The sequence below is a fragment of the Pteropus alecto genome, unplaced genomic scaffold (genome assembly GCF_000325575.1).
Source record: "Pteropus alecto unplaced genomic scaffold, ASM32557v1 scaffold98, whole genome shotgun sequence".
Classification (NCBI taxonomy): domain Eukaryota; kingdom Metazoa; phylum Chordata; class Mammalia; order Chiroptera; family Pteropodidae; genus Pteropus; species Pteropus alecto.
Genome location: NW_006443570.1, coordinates 10994406 through 11013109, shown reverse-complemented (window position 1 = coordinate 11013109; position 18704 = coordinate 10994406). Strand labels below are relative to the sequence as shown.

General features: G+C 44.8%; 2 pseudogenes; both read right to left on the bottom strand.

The window, feature by feature from the left end:
- Nucleotides 1–7844: 7844 nt before the first annotated feature.
- Nucleotides 7845–7963, bottom strand: LOC112473285 (annotated as a pseudogene).
- A 2397-nt stretch (nucleotides 7964–10360) lies between these two features.
- Nucleotides 10361–10479, bottom strand: LOC112473251 (annotated as a pseudogene).
- Nucleotides 10480–18704: the final 8225 nt, after the last annotated feature.

The following is an 18704-nucleotide window of genomic DNA, read 5'->3' as shown; positions in this document are numbered from 1 at the left end:
CCCCATTGGCTGCGCCCGCCTGGCCCCGCACTGCGGGCTTCTCCCCGCGCCGCTCTCGCCCCACATCTTGTTTCCTCCCACAATACCTTGGGGCAGAGGGAGGGGGTGAGGGGAGCTGGAAAGGGTTGGGGGAGGAAAATGTTGGCCTAAAGAGAAAAGAGGAATGCAGACCCCTTTACCCAGGGCTGGAGAGGCCAGGCCTAAAAAGGAGTAAAGAGGCGAGGCTGTGAGAGAGGGAAGGACTAAAGACCCCAATCCCAAGAAGAATAAAGGAAGAGAGGGGGATGGAGATTTCAGACCCTTGGAGCTGATGGAAAAGAGTAGAGATCCTAACCTTAGGTAGAGGAAGGGGATGGAGGTGAAGTCATCAGCCTCAGAGGAAAAGACAGGACCCCTTCCCTTCCTCCAAATATGCGGGAAAGAGAGGAACAGCCAACCCTACGGAAAGGTAAAGTCGTAAACAGCCCCAGGGCTCCCTTCCCCTCACATTCAGGGAATGTTTCCTTCTCCATCCAGCTCAGCCCTTTTTCCTGAGACTCTAGGCCACAGGACCTAAATTCCCCAGCCAGGGCCCCAGCTGCTGTTTATCATCAAGGGCAATGGAGGCAGACCCTAAGTGCAATTGTGAGAAGGGAGGTTTGTCTTTGGTACACAGCCCCCTGTGCGAGTTAGGCGTTCCTGGTCGGTAGGTCTTTACCTGTCTGGTTAGACAGGACTGGAAGGGGAGTGAATAGAACCCTCTAGAGGTGGGAACGTGGCACATCAGAGCTCTGAGGATTCTTAAAATTCACCTCATCCATATTCCTCACCCTACAAAGGAGAGAACCAAGATACAGAGAGGGGAAAGGCCTTGCCAGATCACCACAGGTCTGGCTTGTATGTGGCTTCTAGGTGCTTCTAGGCAGCAGCCCCTCTGGAGCTGAAGAGGCTATGTTTATGAGAGTGTGTGTAAATGTATGTGCACCTTGGAAGAGTGCCTGCCCTCCACTCCACCCGACACACCTCCAGAGAACAGGAAACGTCTGCTTTTTTCTTCCTTTCTGTTTCATAAAGGAAGTGTCCACCTAAAGGAGTGGTGAGAGTCTTTATTGGAAACCAAGCATTCAGGCCACACAGTGAGGATTAAGCAGCTACCATTTCCATCATTTTTCCTTCACTGCCCCAAACCATAGTTAGGAAGTCAGACTTGCTCTGGCCCTGGCCTGCTCTGGTTTGGAACATCTTTATTTAGTGTTCATCATGTGTCAGGGGAAACCTGGAAAATCATTCCCTCCCACTTCTGCTTTCCACAGCTCTGTCATCTCCCAACCTCAATCAGGATTTCAGAGAAACAGACAAGGCCTGAAACACCAAGGGTATTCTGATGTCAGCCTCTGTGTGAATGAATGGGGGGTGGGGCATGTGGGGAGGGAGAGAGAAGGAGGAGGATGTTTTATCCACTTAGCGCTTGTGAAGAGCTAATCTCACGGACTACTAGGAGAACTGGTCCCTTCTTTCTTCAATGATAATTAGCTTCCAGCTCCTCTATGGCCTGAAGGTCAGAACTGCCATGTGTGATTGTGCAGGTTGTTCATTGTACAGGGGCTTTCAGCCTAAGGAGCAAGTGGGGCTAAAATACAGTCTGTGCTCCACTTGGTAAGCTGTGTGCTCTCGTATAGGCCAGCGTCCACCCAAAAGATGCATACCTTTTGGAGCATGCATAAAGGTGACTATGAACTAGCAGTGGCCCTTCCAAGGCCATGTGGCCAGGTTATAAATCCTCCTTTTCCCTGGTCCCCTTCCCTAGAGTAGTGTAGGGCAAGAGTTTGGTCAGTCACAGTCTTGGGTGGTGGGGGTGTCAAGGCAGGGACAGAGAACTTCGAATAATAGTATTCGGAATCAAGACTTAAGACTTTTAAGAAATATGGGTGTCAATGTGTATGACACGGACTAAACTGTAGACTTAATAACAATATGGCTTATAGATAAGAGTTAATATTTATCGAGCCCTCACTCTGTGCCAGGCTCTGTGTTTTAAATGTAGGTATGATTACGTTTAATCGCGAACAATCAAGATGAGCATATTACTATTCCCCTGGACAGAGGAAACTGCTGCTTAGAGAAGCTCAGTAATTTGCCCCAAATTACACAGCTTGTCAGTGGCAGGATTCAACCCCAGGCTGTCTGTTCTCAGTATCTCCACTCAGCCATTCCACTCTCCTGCCTCCTAACAGTAAAGAATAATGTGTAAATCAGGGTTTAGGGCTCTTTCTAAATCATACCAGCATTTCCTGAGCTTCTCTGACTCCAAAGCCCTTTTTTATCCAAACATTTATTAACATCTCCAGGAACTACTATTCCACAGGATATAGTTTGTGAAATTTGTGCTATACTAATTACTGCTATTTATGTAAAATGCTTACTGTTTAGGATAATTACTGTGCAACATAGTAACTGTTATAATTAATATGTCGGCTTAACTTGGTGCACGTTTTTATTTGATGCCACTATACTTTCGTGATTGCCCAGTTTTCTTGTGCCCAGATAGCAAAACCATGCCTTCGGATTTTAAACTCAGAGTGGACTTTTGTTTTTGTTTCATCCGTGGCCCCTTACCCTCTGACTGTTTCTTTAACCTATGGGTTCCCCAGGGCACTGTGCTTCAGTCACTGCTCAATTTGAGTAGTTTCATCCATATTTATGGTTTTTACCATGATCTGGGCCCTGATAGCTCCCCCAAATCCCAGACCACTCCACTATGGGTATCCCACAGGCACTTCAGATTCTTCACATATGCACATAAACCTTGGTTGTTAAGAGCATCAATTCTGGAGCCAGAGTGCCTGGATTCTAACTGCTTTTCACCACTCTACCAGCTGTGCAGATCTGGCCAAGCTATTTAGCATCTCAAAGTTTCATTTTCCTCATCTATAAATTGAGAATAATAATATCTACACCTCATAGAGTTGTGAGTAAATGCATGAAAAACTCTTAGTGCAATGCCTAGTCCATAAGTGATGAATAAATGGTAGCCATCATCAGCATCTCTCTTCCAGATTCGTTTCCCTTTTCTGTATTTATCATCTCAGTTCATGGCCCCATTATCCACCCAGGCACCAAGTCAGAAACCCGTGAGCCCCACTAGATTTGTGTGTCTCCCTTACCCACCACGTCTTCATCATCATTCACCTCCTGGCTATTTCTTCAGTTTATGTCTCCTTTCATTATAAGTACCTCATTCTCATTATGAATGCCCTGCATCAAGCACTCATCACGTCCTCCAAATGGTTCCTTGTTCCCATTCTTGGCTCCGCCTTCCCAAATCCACACTACAGTGATCTACCTAAAATGCAAATATCCCAGGCACCTCCCTCTTCCCTGCTTGGAAAAAAAGACCATGGCTCACCTCCCTGTGTCTCACACACACACACACACACACACACACACACCAGTCTCTGCCTTTTCTCTCCAAAATTCCCCTCTCCCTCTTCAGTCTCTAGTAACACCATCAACTAACTGCCTGTGGTTTCCTCCACACCCAGATTCCACACTTTTGTCCTTGTGGTTCTCTGGCCTGTGAGACTATGGCTTTCTTTCCTGGTTAACTCCTTTGAGTGTCCTCTATGAAGCTTTCCCTGAATCCCAGGTGGGATACATACCCCTCTTCTGTGCTTTTTTACATCCAGGTCTTATCACTGACCATGTTCTATTGTATCTGTCAGTCTTATGTTTGTCTATAGTTCCTTGCAGACAGGAATCACACCTTATTTATGTGTGGGCTGCAGAACTCAGCACAGTTCCTGGAACATAGGAAGTTCTCTGTAAGTATTGGTTGAACTGATCATGCCCATTAATGGCTGAAAATACAGCTTGGAAGGACACTCTGTCTCGTCCTCCACTCAAAGAACCATGGCCAGGATCTTCTGTCTGTCTAGAACCAGCAATGAATGCTGTTTTCACTGGGCTTTTCCCACCTAGAGCCAAGTTGCTAGCTAAGGTAAATCATTGTCAGCCCTGGGGAAAGTCCAAGCCTGATTTCTGAATCGATTTCCTCCTCAAACTCTCTGCTGGGTATTTGGCTGATATCCTGACACCTTACAGGTAAAGACAATTAAGGGCTCTCCTACCCAAAACTAACTGGGTCACCCAGAAGAAAGAGGCAGTGACAGAAGTCATTTCACCAAGCCCTTTAGCCGTTGACTTGATTTAGGGGCTCCAGGAGGATGGAGAAGGATGAGAACACACACACTAACACTCCCATTGCAGTGCAAACTCTGGTGCTGGTTTCCTCTGCCAAGTCCCCAAGGGGGAAAACCTAAAGAAGAAAGGAACATGACTAGAACTACTAGAATCTGCCTCGATTCTTTGCTGATTTTTTTAGGTGGCCTTGAAAGACATACTTCCCTAGGCAACCATTTACTGAGTCCCAAATATTGCCCCAAATATAAGTCTGCCGAAACCTGGAGGAGCCAGCCAAGGTCAACCATATGACTGGAGCTAGCGAGATAAGCACTGGCTGTACTGGGAGTCAGAGGAGAAGTCCTAAGCCCAGTGTGGCTCTAGTCAAGTCATTTCATCTCTCAGAATCTGGATTTCTTCATCTAGAAAATGCAGGACTGGATAGCCTGTAAGGTAGCTGTCAGCCCCGAAGTCTACAATTCTCTAATTTCAATACCCTATCACAAAGGGTAACTTCCCTGTAGGTCAGAGAAAATATCTACCTCTAGCCAAGCTTTAATGCTCTTTTTCTGATCCTTCTCGCTGATCCACTCAGAAGTCAGAGAGCATCTCTCTCTGCTCCCATACCGCCCTCCAAAACTGGGATATCATTTTGTTCATCCTTGTATCCCCTCCACGAATAAAGTATCTTGACATAGTTAAGATTCAGCGAATGTCTAGAGCTTCAATTAAAATTTTAAAGCAAATGGGCACCAAGAAGGAACCAAGAGAAGATGCTCTAATGAAAGTATAGTAGTGGTGTCTAGGCCATGACTCCTCATAATTTAGAAGTCTTCCTCCTCCAATATCTGTACAGTTCTGAGGAACCCTGCCCCTGCTGTGGGAGAATCATGGCAATGACATGGAATTTGTCAGCCCTTGAACATCCAAGATATCAGGTTAAGGTTCTTGGGTGTAAGAAATGTCTGAATAAAAAAACAGGACTGGAATACCCCTCCTCACCCCCTCCCCAGACTCTGAGGAACGGGAACCATGGAACAGTTTCCTCAGGGCATCCCAGTGGGACAAATCACTAACGTTGTTCTTGAGTTGCCCCACTCTTGATTTAAATTCCCAAAGAAGGGCATCTGATTGGACAAATCGAGTCACAAGTCCACATCTTGGCCATGGAAGTGAAGAGCAGCCTGACTGATAGACCTTCTGAGGTTGAGGGGGGAAATAGTGATAGAAGGAAAATTCACATGCAGTTATAAGAAGCAAGAGAATGGGTACTGGGCAGGCAGAAACCATCAGTTGCTCTTGGAGAGCCTCAAGAGTGGGAGGCAAGATTTTTACATGGGCATCTTTGTCTCCACTATCATAAAAACATACACTATGCTCTCACCCTCAGTCTGTTAGGGTGAGGTGGGGAATGTTGAGAGGAGCCCTAAAATATTTGATCTGCACAACTTTGCCTTTCTTTTTGAGGACCATTTTGGAAGAAAACTTTACATTGTCAAGCATGTTGTAGTATGTTCCAGTTGTCAAAAGCTATTTTTTATCTTTTTCACTAGGAAATGGAGACCCACCTTATATTTCACATAATAAGGTAATTATATATAAACAGCTTGATTGAGATATAGTTCACTTACCATAAAATTCACCTTTTTAAAGTGCTCAACTCAGTCGTTTTTGGTGTATTCACAGAGCTACGCAACCAGCACCGCTACCTAACTTTAGAATATTTCCCCACCTCAAAAAGAAACCCCATACTCATTGGCAGTCACTCTCCTATTTCCCCCCGATTCTCACTAACTTACTGTCTCTATGGATTTGCATATGCTGGACATTTCATATAAATGTAATCATAAAATATATGGTCCTTCGTGCCTGTTTTATTTCACTTAGAATATTTTCAAGGTTCATCCATGATATCCATGAATCTGTCCTTCATTCCTTTTTATAACCAGTTAATATTCCATTGTGTGGCCATACCACATTTTGTTTATCCATTCATCAGTCGATGGACATTTGGGTTTCCACTTTCTAGCTATTATGAATAATGCCTCTATAAACACACTCATGCACAAGATTTTGTGTTGGTATACATTTTCATTTCCCTTGGATATACACATTGGTGTTGAATTGCTGTGTTTTATGGTAACTCTATGCTTAACCTCTTGAAGAATGGTCAGACTGTTTTTTCAAAGCAGCTGCACCATTTAAAATTCCTACAGGCAGTGTATGAAGGCGGCAATTTCTCCACATCCTCACCAACAACTGTTATTATCTGTCTTTTTAATTATAGCCATCCTAGTTAGTGTGAAGTGTTATCTCATTATGCCTTTGATTTGCATTTCCTTGGTGGCCAATGATGTTGAACATCTTTTCATGTGTTTATTGGTAGTTTGTATATTTTCTGTGGAGAAATGTCTGTTCAGATCCTTTGTTCACTTTTAAATTAGGTTATTGGTCTTTTATTATTGAGTCATACATGTTCTTTATATATTCTGGATACTAGGCCGTCGTTAGAGTAATAGTTTACAAATACTTTCTCTCATTCTATGTATTGTATTTTCACTTTCTTGATGGTGGCCTTAGAAGCACAAAGTTTTTAATTTTGATGAAGACCAATTTGTCTATTTTTCCTTTTGTCCTTTGTGCTTTTGATGTCATATCCAAGAAGTCACTGTCCGACCCAAGATCACAAAGATTTACTCCTATGTTTTCTTCTAAGAGTCTTAGCTCTTGCTAAATGATCTAGTTTGAGTTAATTTTTGTATATTGTGTGAGATGGGGATCTAATTTCATTGTTTTGCACGCAGATATTCAATTGTCGCACATCTTTAGTTGAAAAGAGTATTCTTTCACCACTAAATTGTCTTGACACACTTATCAAAGATCACTTGACCATAGATATAGGAGTTTATTTCTGGACTCCCAATACTACTCCATTGATGTATATTTCCGATCCATGAACATGGGATTTCTTCTCGTTTATTTAGGTCTTCTTTAATTTCTTTTGATAATGTATTATAATTTTCAATGTACATGTCTTGCACTTCTTTCGATATATTCCTAAGAATTACATTATTTTTGGTGTTATTGTAAATCGTTGCCTTAATTTCATATTCAGATTGTTCATTACTAATGTATAGAAATACAATTGATTTTTGTATATCGTAGTCTGTATTCTGCAACCTTGCTGATCTCATTCATTAATTTCTAATTGTGTATGCATGTGTTTTCTTTAGAATTTTCTATATACATGACCACATCATATACATAGTTTCACTTCTGCCCAATCTAGGTGCCTTTTATTCTTTTTCTTACCCAATTATCCTGGCTAGAACCTTCAGTATAGTGTTGAACAGAAGACATCTTGGTCTTGATCTTGATCTTAGGGGGAAAGCTTTGTCTTTCACCACTAAGTCTAATGTTAGATGTGGGGTTTTTGTAGGCGCTCTTTACCAAATTGAGGAAGTTCACTTCTATTCCTGGTTTGTTGAGTGTTTTTATCATGAAAGGGTGTTGAACTTTTTCAAATACTTGTTTTGTATCTATTAAGATAGATCATGTGGTTTTGGTCCATTTTTCTATTAATGTGGTGTATTAGATTGGTTTTTAAATATGAAACCAATTTTCATTCCTGGAATAAATCTTATTTGATCATGATGTATAATCCTTATTTGTTGTTGTTTGTTTGCGACCTACAGCACCCGGTCTTCCTAGGTGGTTTCCCATCCAAATACTAAACAGGCCTGACCCTGCTTAGCTTCCAGCATCAGATGAGATCGGGCGTGTTCAGGGTAGCATGGCTGTAGACCTGTATAATCCTTTTTATCTGTTGCTGGGTTCAGTTTGTTTGTATTTTGTTGAGGATTTTTGCATCTATATTCATAAGTGATGTTGATATATATTTTTCTTTGATGTCTTTGGTTTTTGGTATCTGGGTAATATATGAAATGAGTAGGAAAGTGTTGTCTCCTATTCTATTTTTTGGAAGAGTGTGAAAGATTGGTATTCATTCTTTAAATATGTGGTAGAATTCACCAGTGAAGCCACCTGAGCCTGGAATTTTCTTTGCAGGAAGTTTTAAAAATACTAGCAATCTCTACTTTTTTTAAGCCTATTCAAATTACCTACTTCTTGAAATAGTCTCAGTAGTTTTTGTCTCTCTACCAATCTAATTTGATAGCATTATATAGTATAATTTTTCATAGTATTCTTTCATAATCTTTTTTGTTTCTCTAAGGTCTGTACTAATGTCCCTCTTTCAGTCCTCATTTTAGTAACTTTAGTCTTTGCTTTTTTCTTGGTCACTCTAGCTAAAGATTTGTCAATTTTGTTCATCTCTTAAAACAACTAACTTTTAATTTCATTAATTTTTTTATTGCTTTTCTCTTAATAAAGTGGTTCTTGAGCACTCAGATGATACAAGCTGCGTGGGTCAAGGGAAGCTCAGACTGGGACTATTTCTTTGAGCAGCTGGATTCAAACTCAACTCCTTGTCTATTTCACTCTAAATCAAGGTTCTCTCTATTTTAGTGTCTCCCTCAGTCCCATAACTCCTGAAGTGATATGACAAAGAAGATAGAGACCACACTATTACTTGGGAGCTGTGAGAAACAACAATTTCTTTAAACCTATAAACATTTCTTTTTTTTCCCCATAAACATTTCTTAAACATCTGTAAAAAGCTCTTAGGAAGGCACCAAGGTGGATAGAGATGAGTAGCCAAAAGCAGCCTCAGACTTTTCCAAGCTCACAGTATAGTTAGGGAGACACTCATGTACACAACAACTTTAACACAGGCCAGACTACATTGAGGACTGTGATTAAGAGTAAGCAAAACTCTCGATCACAGTTGGCACATGAGGGCATGGGGATTGGGGGCATTTAATCTGGCTGGAAGAATCAGGGAACAAGAAGAGTTGACATTTAAGATAAGTCTTGAAGCGTGGTAGGATTCAGGGGAAAAGAGAAAAGGGAGGAAGAGAAGATTCTTCAGTCAGAAAGAAGCACACAAGCCAAGGCAGGGAATGGTAGGAAGCCAAGCCTGGCAGGGACAGAGTGTGCTGGGGAAAGGAACAGGCTAGACAGAAAAGCTAGGGACAGACTTTAGAGGGGCCTGAGGATGTGCTAAGGAGCTAGAGAACTTTATCCTTAAGAAACTTGGGACACATTGAAGGGCACTGAGCAGGAAGATGACATAACCAGCTTATATAGGAATTCGGGGCTGCAACAGAAACCTAAGTTGGTTTCTTCAGGCTCAATGGTGCCATCCACACCCATAAAAACAGCAGAGAGAGCTGCCTTTACCACTGTTGATCACCCCTCTTTGGTACTGTCTCCTCCCTAAGCTTCCATGGCAGAGCACGTCCCCGATTTCCTTCCTACCTCTCTAGCTGCCTTAGCAAGCTCCTTGTCCTCTGCCCATCCTGAGTGCTGGTGTTTCTCAGAGTTTTGTTCTAGATCCTTTTATATTTTCACTAGACCATTGTCCCTTGGAGATCTCACGTGTTGCCATAGTTTCGATGGCCAACTGTGGATTGAGAACTCCCAAATCTATATGTAGCTTTCTCAGACCCATCAGATCTAACTGACCTTTGGACATCTCCATTTATGTGCCATACTCATTAAAATTAGGTCCAGCTGTGAGTAGAAGGAAAACCCCAAATAAATGGCCCAAAGAAGAAAGGAGTTTATTTTTCTTTTAGATAAAAGGAGTACAGAGGTATTAGGTCCAGGCCTGGTATGACAACCTGGGAGTTATATCTCTGAAATCTTTCCTTTTGTCTTTATGCCCAAGCCACCATCCTCCTGCAGGTCAACTGCAACAGCTTGGTCATTCTTACTCCTCTCAAATGCATTCTCTATATCTACCCCATCCAACATGGTGGCCACTAAACACATGTGGCTATTAAGTACTCAAAAGGTGGCTTGTCCAAACCAAGATGCATTGTAAGTATAAAATATATCCTAGATTTCAAAGGCTTAATAGGAAAAAAATTAAAATATCTTAATATTTCTCTATTGATTATATGTTAAATGATAATTTTGATACATTGAATTAAATAAAATATATTATTTAAAATTAATTTTGCCTCTTTTTTATACTTTTTTTATTTTATATTTTTTTTAGGCAAGGCAACCCTTGGTTGACCTCACCGATTACAAGGACCTTGTCAGCTTACAATCTCTCATTTTTTTTTATTTTTTATGCCTACAGCACCTGGTCTTCCTAGGTGATCTCCCATCCAAGTACTAACCAGGCCCAACCCTGCTTAGCTTCCGAGATCAGACAGGATTGGGCTTGTTCAGGGTAACATGGCCATAGACTCTTTTTTTTTTTTTTAATTTTTAATGTGGCTACTAGAAAATTTCATATCACACATGGTTCACATTTATGGCTCTTATATCTTTATTAAACAGCACCATCACCCTGAAAAGTAGAAAAGATCTTTCTAAAACACAATTCTGAACATGTCACACATCTTCTTAAAAACTTTCAGTGGTTTATCTTTGTCTTTAGGATAAAGTTCATTCTACTCAATATTGTTTTCAAGTCCTCTGTAACCCAGCCCCAGTCTCACCCTGTAGCCTCATCTTTCACTACCTCCTCCCTCCGCCTGCCCCTTTCACACTACGCTTCAGCCCTCTGCACTTTTTTCAGTTTCTTACATATACCAGGTACACTCCAGCCTCCAGGCCTTCACACATGCTATTCCCTGTGCCTGGAACAGTCTTTCCCCTCTCGGGTAGCTTACTGCTCCTCCATCTTTCCAGCCTCAGCTTAGATGTGTCTCTTCTCCAGGAGGTCTTCCCAGCTACCCTGCTTCTCTGAGCTCCCATTACTTCTCTATCCTGACCTCACCCCACTCCATCCCCAAATAACAGTGTGCCAACTAACTGTGACCTCCAGACCAACCAGAATCTCGCCTGTCATATTCACTGTGGTATCCCCTGCACCTAGAGCAAAGGCTGGCACATGGTCAGTAGTCAACAAGTATTTGCTGAATGAATGAGTGACTCACCCCAAAGCCAGATAAATAAAATTTCAGATGTGGGTAGGGCCAGACTAGATGATTTCCGATCTCAAAGAAAGGGCCAGCCAGTGACCATTAGGTTCCCAGTTTTGGAGGTGAGGCAAAGAGAAACTTACAACATATTGCCTGGTCTTCCATCCTGCCTCAGGCCCCAGAGGCCTATTTATGGAGACCCGGGCCACCACCATCTCTTCCTCCTCCTCAGGAAACCCAAATGGCGCTCACTTTCCTCCCAGGAAAGCTCCCTGGCATGTGCCCCCACATTTTCAGAAAGAGCTATTTGAGGATTCTCACCAGAGATGAGCTTCCTCCTGGGTGGGGGCGGAGCGGGAGGAGAGGGTTGAAAGGGGAGAAGGAGGAGGGTGCCCGTTTTGAGTTACTGTTTACCCAGCACCAGGAGAGTTGATGTGTATGTTGCTAATGGAGCGTGAGCCTCTCTGTTGAGATTTCCTTTTAGTAAACTGGTGGTAAAGGAGATGGAGGAATGGGGAGCCAGAGCCAAAAACAGGAAAGAACTTGGAGTCAGGAAGCCAGAGAGGGATTCCCTGGGGCTCCACTGCTAATGTGTTTTGTGACCCAAATCACATAGCCTCTCTGTGCTTCAATTCCTCATCTATAATCAGAAAACTCCGCTTTCTGTACCTCTGGAGGGGCTGTTGTAAGAATGGAAGGTGATGATGGATGTAAATGGGCTTTAAAAATACAAGTATCAGAGTAAAAGGTACCATGCAAAGACAAGGTTTTTAGACTGTTGTTCTGTTTGGGCAAGAGATGAACATACAGTTGTGGAAATGAGGCTGGGAGTGGTGGGTGGGAGCCCACCTTCTCTCAGCGAAAGTGTCAGAGCTAGAAACCATCCTCCCTACCATGGCCCAGTAGCCTGATCTGCCTATTCTAAACTTGGACCAGAACAGATAAATTCCTAAATAAATTAAATAATTAATTAATAAAAAAATAAACTTGGACCAGAAAAGCTGAGTTTTGAACAGAGCCTTGGAGAAAGTGGACCCAGCTGGGACCTCAGGACCCTGAAAGAAGCACAGTTCCATTTTGGCCCCTGCAGTGCTTCTGATATACTCAGGTGAACATGAACACACACACCCACACACACACACACACACACACACACACCCTTTGTAATTGATGCCCAGGTCTTCTGCCGAGGTCCCTGAACCTTAGAACTTCTCATTACTCCTTCTACACTCGGAAGGACTACAGGTGGATTAACACTGCCCTTTAACCCAGCTAGAGACCACCCTGCCATGGGCTGCTCCACATAGAGTCCCTGATCCCAAAAGAAGGTTTCTCTTTGTCCTACTGAAGTGGGTCCGGAAGTTGGGATACATGTTGGAGGCCCCTCCCTCTTGGGGTAGACCCCACACCTGACAAAGCCATCCCTCACAGCTTTTATTATCCTTGTTTCTCTTTTCCTTTCACAGCCAGGTCAGATCTCACAAAGCAATCAGTAGTACCCACAGTTCCCAACCCGGAGAATTGAAAACACATTCCCCAGCATGCTGCCAGCAGCAGCCAGCACGAAGGGCTCTGTAATTACAGACAGGCAGGAGTTTGCCTTCTTGTTCTCACTCATCTATGAAATGCCTCCATTCCCTTCATTTCCCATGGTGCCTTAAAAAAGGAAATGTGAAACCGGGCCCGTCAGAAAAATGAGTTCCAATTCCCTACTCCATTGTAGGCAGACATTAGACCTCGCTATGATTCAAATCCATTAGGTCACATGTTCATTTCTTCGTCCAAAACACATTTAATAGCCTCCTACCATGTGCTAGCACTGGGCTTTGTGTTGGGGACACACCAAATGTAACCCAGGTCCTACTCTTGAAGAGCTCACAGTCTTCAAAAGGTATTTATGATATCAGTAGTTACAGGAAAAAAATAAAAAAGTAATGTGTAATAAAGTGAAGATACAATCGTAGATAAGAGAAAAATAATTTTGGAAAGGGTAGCTGTTTCTTGAGAGGTAATATAGTATAGTGCCTGAGAATATAGAGTCTGGAGACATAGGCCTGTGTTCAAATTCTGACTTTGCCACTTAATAACTGTGTAACCCAATGGATAAATGGGGAGAATTTTGAGGTTATTATAAAAAAGAGTATAGTGTCTAGTGCAAAGTAGAACTCAACGGTTGTCAGCTGGTATAATCAGGGAAGGTGACATAGAACATGAATTTTCTGGAGCAGGAGGGTAGGGCATTCTAGAAGGATAGGGGCACAGAAAGAAAATCATGTTTTTATGGAATTCCTGTTGGCTACAGCATAGCCTGTAAGAAGGGAAGAGATGAGGCTAGTAAATTGGGTCAGGGTTAAACTTTGAAACATTTAATGAGCTTAAAAAGTACAATGACATAGGGCAGAATGCCCACTTAGCCTCAAGCAATGGTCTGAATGTTTAGAGCCACGTTCTGTTGAACCAAACTCCAGGGTCCCCAAAGATCGGGGAGCCTGCCCTTGGGGCTTGGTGCAGTGTGCTGGCCTGTCTCCTGGATTCTGCCCACCTGGAAAGGTTTATTCCTGTCTCTCCAGCAAATTGAGCCCTGGAAACAGAGCTGAGAAGAACCATCTTCTTTCACAGGGATGAGTGAATGTGGGCATCTCTGCGTACCAGAAGGCTGGTGTTGGGGCACAAAGGCTGGGAGAGACTTCAGGAACGATGGCTGATGGGTAGGAAGGTGGGAGTAGAGGATAGATAAGGTCAGGCAAGGCTGATCAGGCTCATAGTCATTATCACTAGCCTGTTTTCCTTTGGGGTTATACAGAACTTCCTCAGTCCTATTTTGGAGTGAGGCAGACTGAGAGCAAAGATGTCATCAAGTGCAAAACTAAGGAAAGGCCCTGCTGAGAGACTGCAAAGGGGGACAAGAGTCTCAGAGAGTGATTCCTAGCTCAGGGGGCATCCCAGCTCTGGATTGAGGGATCAGATTGAGAGGTACCGTGGTACCTTGCAAAGGGTCCTCGCCTAGAGGAATCAGGAGGCCTCCGTTCTTATCCAGATTGTGTCTCCCTTTGTGGACTTTGGGGAAATCACTTCCCCTTGGCCTCTGTTGCTTCTCAGTAAAACAAAAAGATTTTACTGGGAACATGTCAGATGCCTTTACAGCTCTTTACTTGAGTTAAGCAATGCCCTGCTGTTAGAATTTGGGGTGCTGGAGTGTGTCCTAGATATTGGAAGAACCACCAGACCTGAGAAGAGAGGGAACTAGAGGGGCTGTCCTGAGCCCCCAATTAGTCTTCAGGGTACACAGGTGAGAGCTGCAAAAGGTGTGGGGAGAAGAGAGAGAACGAGGAGAGAGAGGAGGACAGCCTAGCTGAGCGCCTGACATCTCCAGGGCAAAAGAAGCTAGCTGGTAAGTGTTTTTCTTCTACCAACTTCAGCTACCTCAGGATCCTGTGGAAAAACTGCATTATAATCGATAGCCTCATAAATAAATGAAGAGTCAACGCATCCTGTCTCCAGCTCAGGGCTTCTTCAGGAAAATCGAACCTTGACCTACTTCTGCTCACCCATTCTGGATTTCGAACTCTGACAGGTCATCTTAGGCATCTCTCCACTCTGGGCTGGCCTGTCATGCACCCCATCCAAGAAGGTCAAGGACTGGGAAGTGTGCCCTCTGCCTCCCCTCAACCCCACCCGCTAGGAAGGCCCTCCCTCTCCTGCAGTCTCCCTTCTCCAGTCCCTTGGGGCTCTCTCACTCTTACCTTCATCCTCTTTTCCCTGGTAAATGCTCCTTCTCAGGCTCTTTGCCTCTCACCTCCCCTAATGTTGTGCCTTTCTTCTGACTACTGCTTGGCACCAAACAGAATCAACAGCAGGAGGAAGGAAGGAAAAAAGGAAGGAAGGAAGGAAGCTGCTGCCCAACCTCTGAAGTCTCCCTCTATACCCACCCCTCAGACTCCTTGTCATCAGTTGTCGATGAGCCCCTTGGGGTCTGACAGAGTAGAGGTATTTCTGGAAGCAATGGACAAAGACCCTTGTAACTTTATAGAACAGATCCGTGCCAGCAAGTTAACTGCAAGGCAATCTTTCTATTACAACACTGGAGATGTTTTCTCATAGGAAAAAGCAAGTCTCCGATACAGCAAGTTCAATATTTTGGACCCCGAAGAATCAGATGGTGGTCAGCTCTCTGTGGTAATGGGCAACTGTGTTCTGGGTGTGCCTTGACACACCTCAGAACCTCTCCTCTGCGTGGGTGCTTCGGTCTCTCCTCTACCTCCTGGCCCAGGCAGGGAACACCCCCATCCTTAAGGATCTTAGGGACTGCCGGTGCAGTGAGCACGGAGAAAGGAGCTGTCGGAGTGTGACAGCCCTCTTTGTTCATAATTAGTGACCACCACCCTCCAGCTGATTCCTGGGGACTGAACATTTATTTAATTAAAGGTTTCTGACTCGAAGGTACCACATCCCTGCTTTCTCTGTTCTTCAAGTATGAAATTTAGAATATTCTATTTTCTTCAGAGTTAACCACGGCAGAGTTTTCCGCCCCAGCTTCCCAACCCCACCTGACCTCCTCCTGTCATCAGTAGTTACCTGAAGGAACAACTAAGGGTGACTTGGTAGCCAATGTCCCCACAGTGCTTCCCGGTGTCATTCTGAGACACCTACACTGCAGTTCTGTTCCCTTGGCACTGATAACTGGGGTTTCATTGTCCCAGGGAGGAACTCAGGCCTAGGAAGTAATCAGGGCTCCTGGCTCTGGTTTGGCTATCTCACAGCTGACAGGAGGTAGCTCTGGCTGCCCAGAAAGTGGCAAAGGATTCATCCCCTGGGACCTCCTAAGGAGCAAAGGTGGCCAGTAGCACACTTCAGTGGACTTGTAAAGCTTGGTTACTAATTCGCAATGCTGAATAAATGAACTCCTTCAAAACATGGGGAACATGCCTGTAACAGAATTCCTACCCTAGGAAAAGCTTACAAATGCAGCACACCAACCTTCAGTCATAGCTCTGAGAGCCGAAAGGGTCTTCAAGAAGTTATTTAGCACACGCTTCTCCCTTTGAGCAACACTCAAGACCCAGCCTTGAAGTGACTGGCCCAGGGTCTCATACAGGGCACTAGGGTCCAGCCTTAGGCTCCCAGCTCTACCCGCAGTACAGGCTAGGGCTGGCACTGAGCAAATGGGTTGTGGCTGTCACCAGAGAGGGACTGGCAGCAGGCACAGCAGACTATGTTTTCTTTGCAGGCTGAGGGTAACTAGAAGAAGCTGAGAATTCTTCTGCTCTGCTCTGCCTCAGGCAGGAGGAAGGGGAATAGGGAGGAGAAGGGGAGCGGGGAAGGCCAGGGGCTTTCACTCCAAAGGAGGAATTGCTCCAGCTCCTAGGATAACAGAGGTAGTTTGGATCAAAGATGGAAAAGAAGACAGACTTAGGGCCCCATGGAGTCCCTGAGGAGGATGTTAGGAGCCTGGGTCTCTTGTTGGGAACTGCTCTGGGGGAGTCATGGCGGGAGCTAACATTTACTAAACGCTTTGCTCTGTGCCAAGCACTGTGCTAAGAACTCTGTTGCATTATGAAGGCAGTTTATATAAGAGATGGGAACATGGCCTAAGTGACACAAGCCCAACTTTGCTACTCACTGGCTCTGTGACCTTGGGTAAGTCACTTAACCTCTCTATGCCCCAGTTACTTCATTAATAAAATGGGAATAATAATAGTACCCACCTGATAAAGTCATGAATATTCAGTACATTCACATACATAAAGCTCTTAGAACAGTGTCTGCCATGTAGTAAGCAGTTTTTGCTATCACTCCTTAGTTGAATCTGAAGTAGATATAAATTTCTCAGGCTCAAAGAAACCAAATTGTTGAAAACATGGGTGCCCTCCTAAAGTTCTTTTTGAGAGGAAGCAGCTTCTGAATTCACCAGCTCCCCACCCCAGGTCCATTTCTTTTTATAAACTCCACAGCTGCTTCATCAACAGAAGGAACAAAGGTGGATCTCTATCCTGCCTCAGAGGCTTGGCATGCCTCTAGGGGCCAGGCTGGCTGGTGGCTTCAGGCCTAGCCAGAGGTCCCACCCACTGACTCCTGCAGCACCCAGACCAGGGAACCTCCTAGAGGCCTCACCCTGCATCACTGCCTCCAGCTTCCCCTGGAGTCACCACCTTCCCCATAGTTTCTCCTTCTTATGCAAGATGCTGGCCGCCCAGACTGGAGGGACCCTTTCAATCTCAGGATAAACAAACTGCTGCTGTGGCCCAGCCCTCTGCTGGCTTGCTGTTCCCTGCCCCCCTCAATCCGCAGTGCATAGTCGCTCTGTTCTCCTGCCAACTTGGCAGCTCGTCTCTGCTGTTACTATCAACACCTCCAAGGGAGAAGGGAGCGGAGTCAGCTCTGATCGCCTGGCGCGCTGAGCAGCAAATTCATGTCAGAGCCAGCCCTGGAATGTCTCCCAAGCTCCCGAGGCTCCTGGTGAAGAAGGAAAGGTGGGCCTGATCACAGCAGCCTTGATTGCAAACCAGCCTCCCAGCAGAGCCGCTGGGCCTGGCCAAAGCTGCAGACCTCCCAGGAGCAGGCAGCCCTGATAGAAAGGGCTGCAGGAGGGTGCTCTGAGGCTAGGCAGGAGCAGGCTGCAGGGGCTGTCTCATCCCGGCTCTTGCCATGGTTCAGGGCAGGGTTGGTGGCTTTGATTACAGAGATGGTTGGTCGGGGTGGGGCAATCTGTAGCCAGGGTTGAAGAAATAGGTCTTTCTCTCCCCTGACAGTGATTCTTGGAATACCTGGGCTATGCCTTCTTTCTGCCGTCTTTCTTAAACTCCTTGTGTGCAGAGCTCTTGCTTCCCTTGTCAGATTGGACTGGGAGCCCTAAGCAACCACACTTTCCCCACGGAATGGAAACTTCCCAGAAAGAAACCATCTTTTCCTTTTCCCAGCCCTCTCCCCCAGCCTCCTGGGCCCTGCCCATTGGTTCTATAAAGCAGCTGATGTCCTTATCTGGCTCCTGCCAGGACTCCTAGGGCCCTGTTAGGAAGAAAAGTGAACCCATATCTTGAGAGATGCAGTGCCCACCCTCAAGCAAGGCCTTCCCATGGCACAGGGTCTGTGGTCAGTCATCTACCCCTTGGCAGGACCAAAGGTGGTCACTATGCAACTCTCCCAGGAGGAATCACCTTTCCAGCTTTTTCACTGCTTGTCGAGGGAAGGCCTATGGGTCCTGCTCAAGACCACTGGCATCAACAAAAGTGGTGAGTTCAGGGGAAGCTTCCTAATCCTTACACCACCCAGCTACCTGGTCTATTCAAGGATGTAAGCTCTCACACTCACTCTGGGTGCTGCTAGACTGTTTCCTTCTCTATGACATAGAAATAACCTTTATAACTCACTGGGTTACAGCAATGGTGATAAAGATATAAAGACGATGCCTATATGCTTCTAGGATTGTGCCTGGCACTTAAAGTCCTTCCTTTCTTCCTTCCCTCCCTCCCCACTTCCTTCCTTTTCTCCCTTTTCTTCTTTCCCTCCTTCCTTCCCTCCCTCATTCCTTCCTTCTCTCCTTCCTTT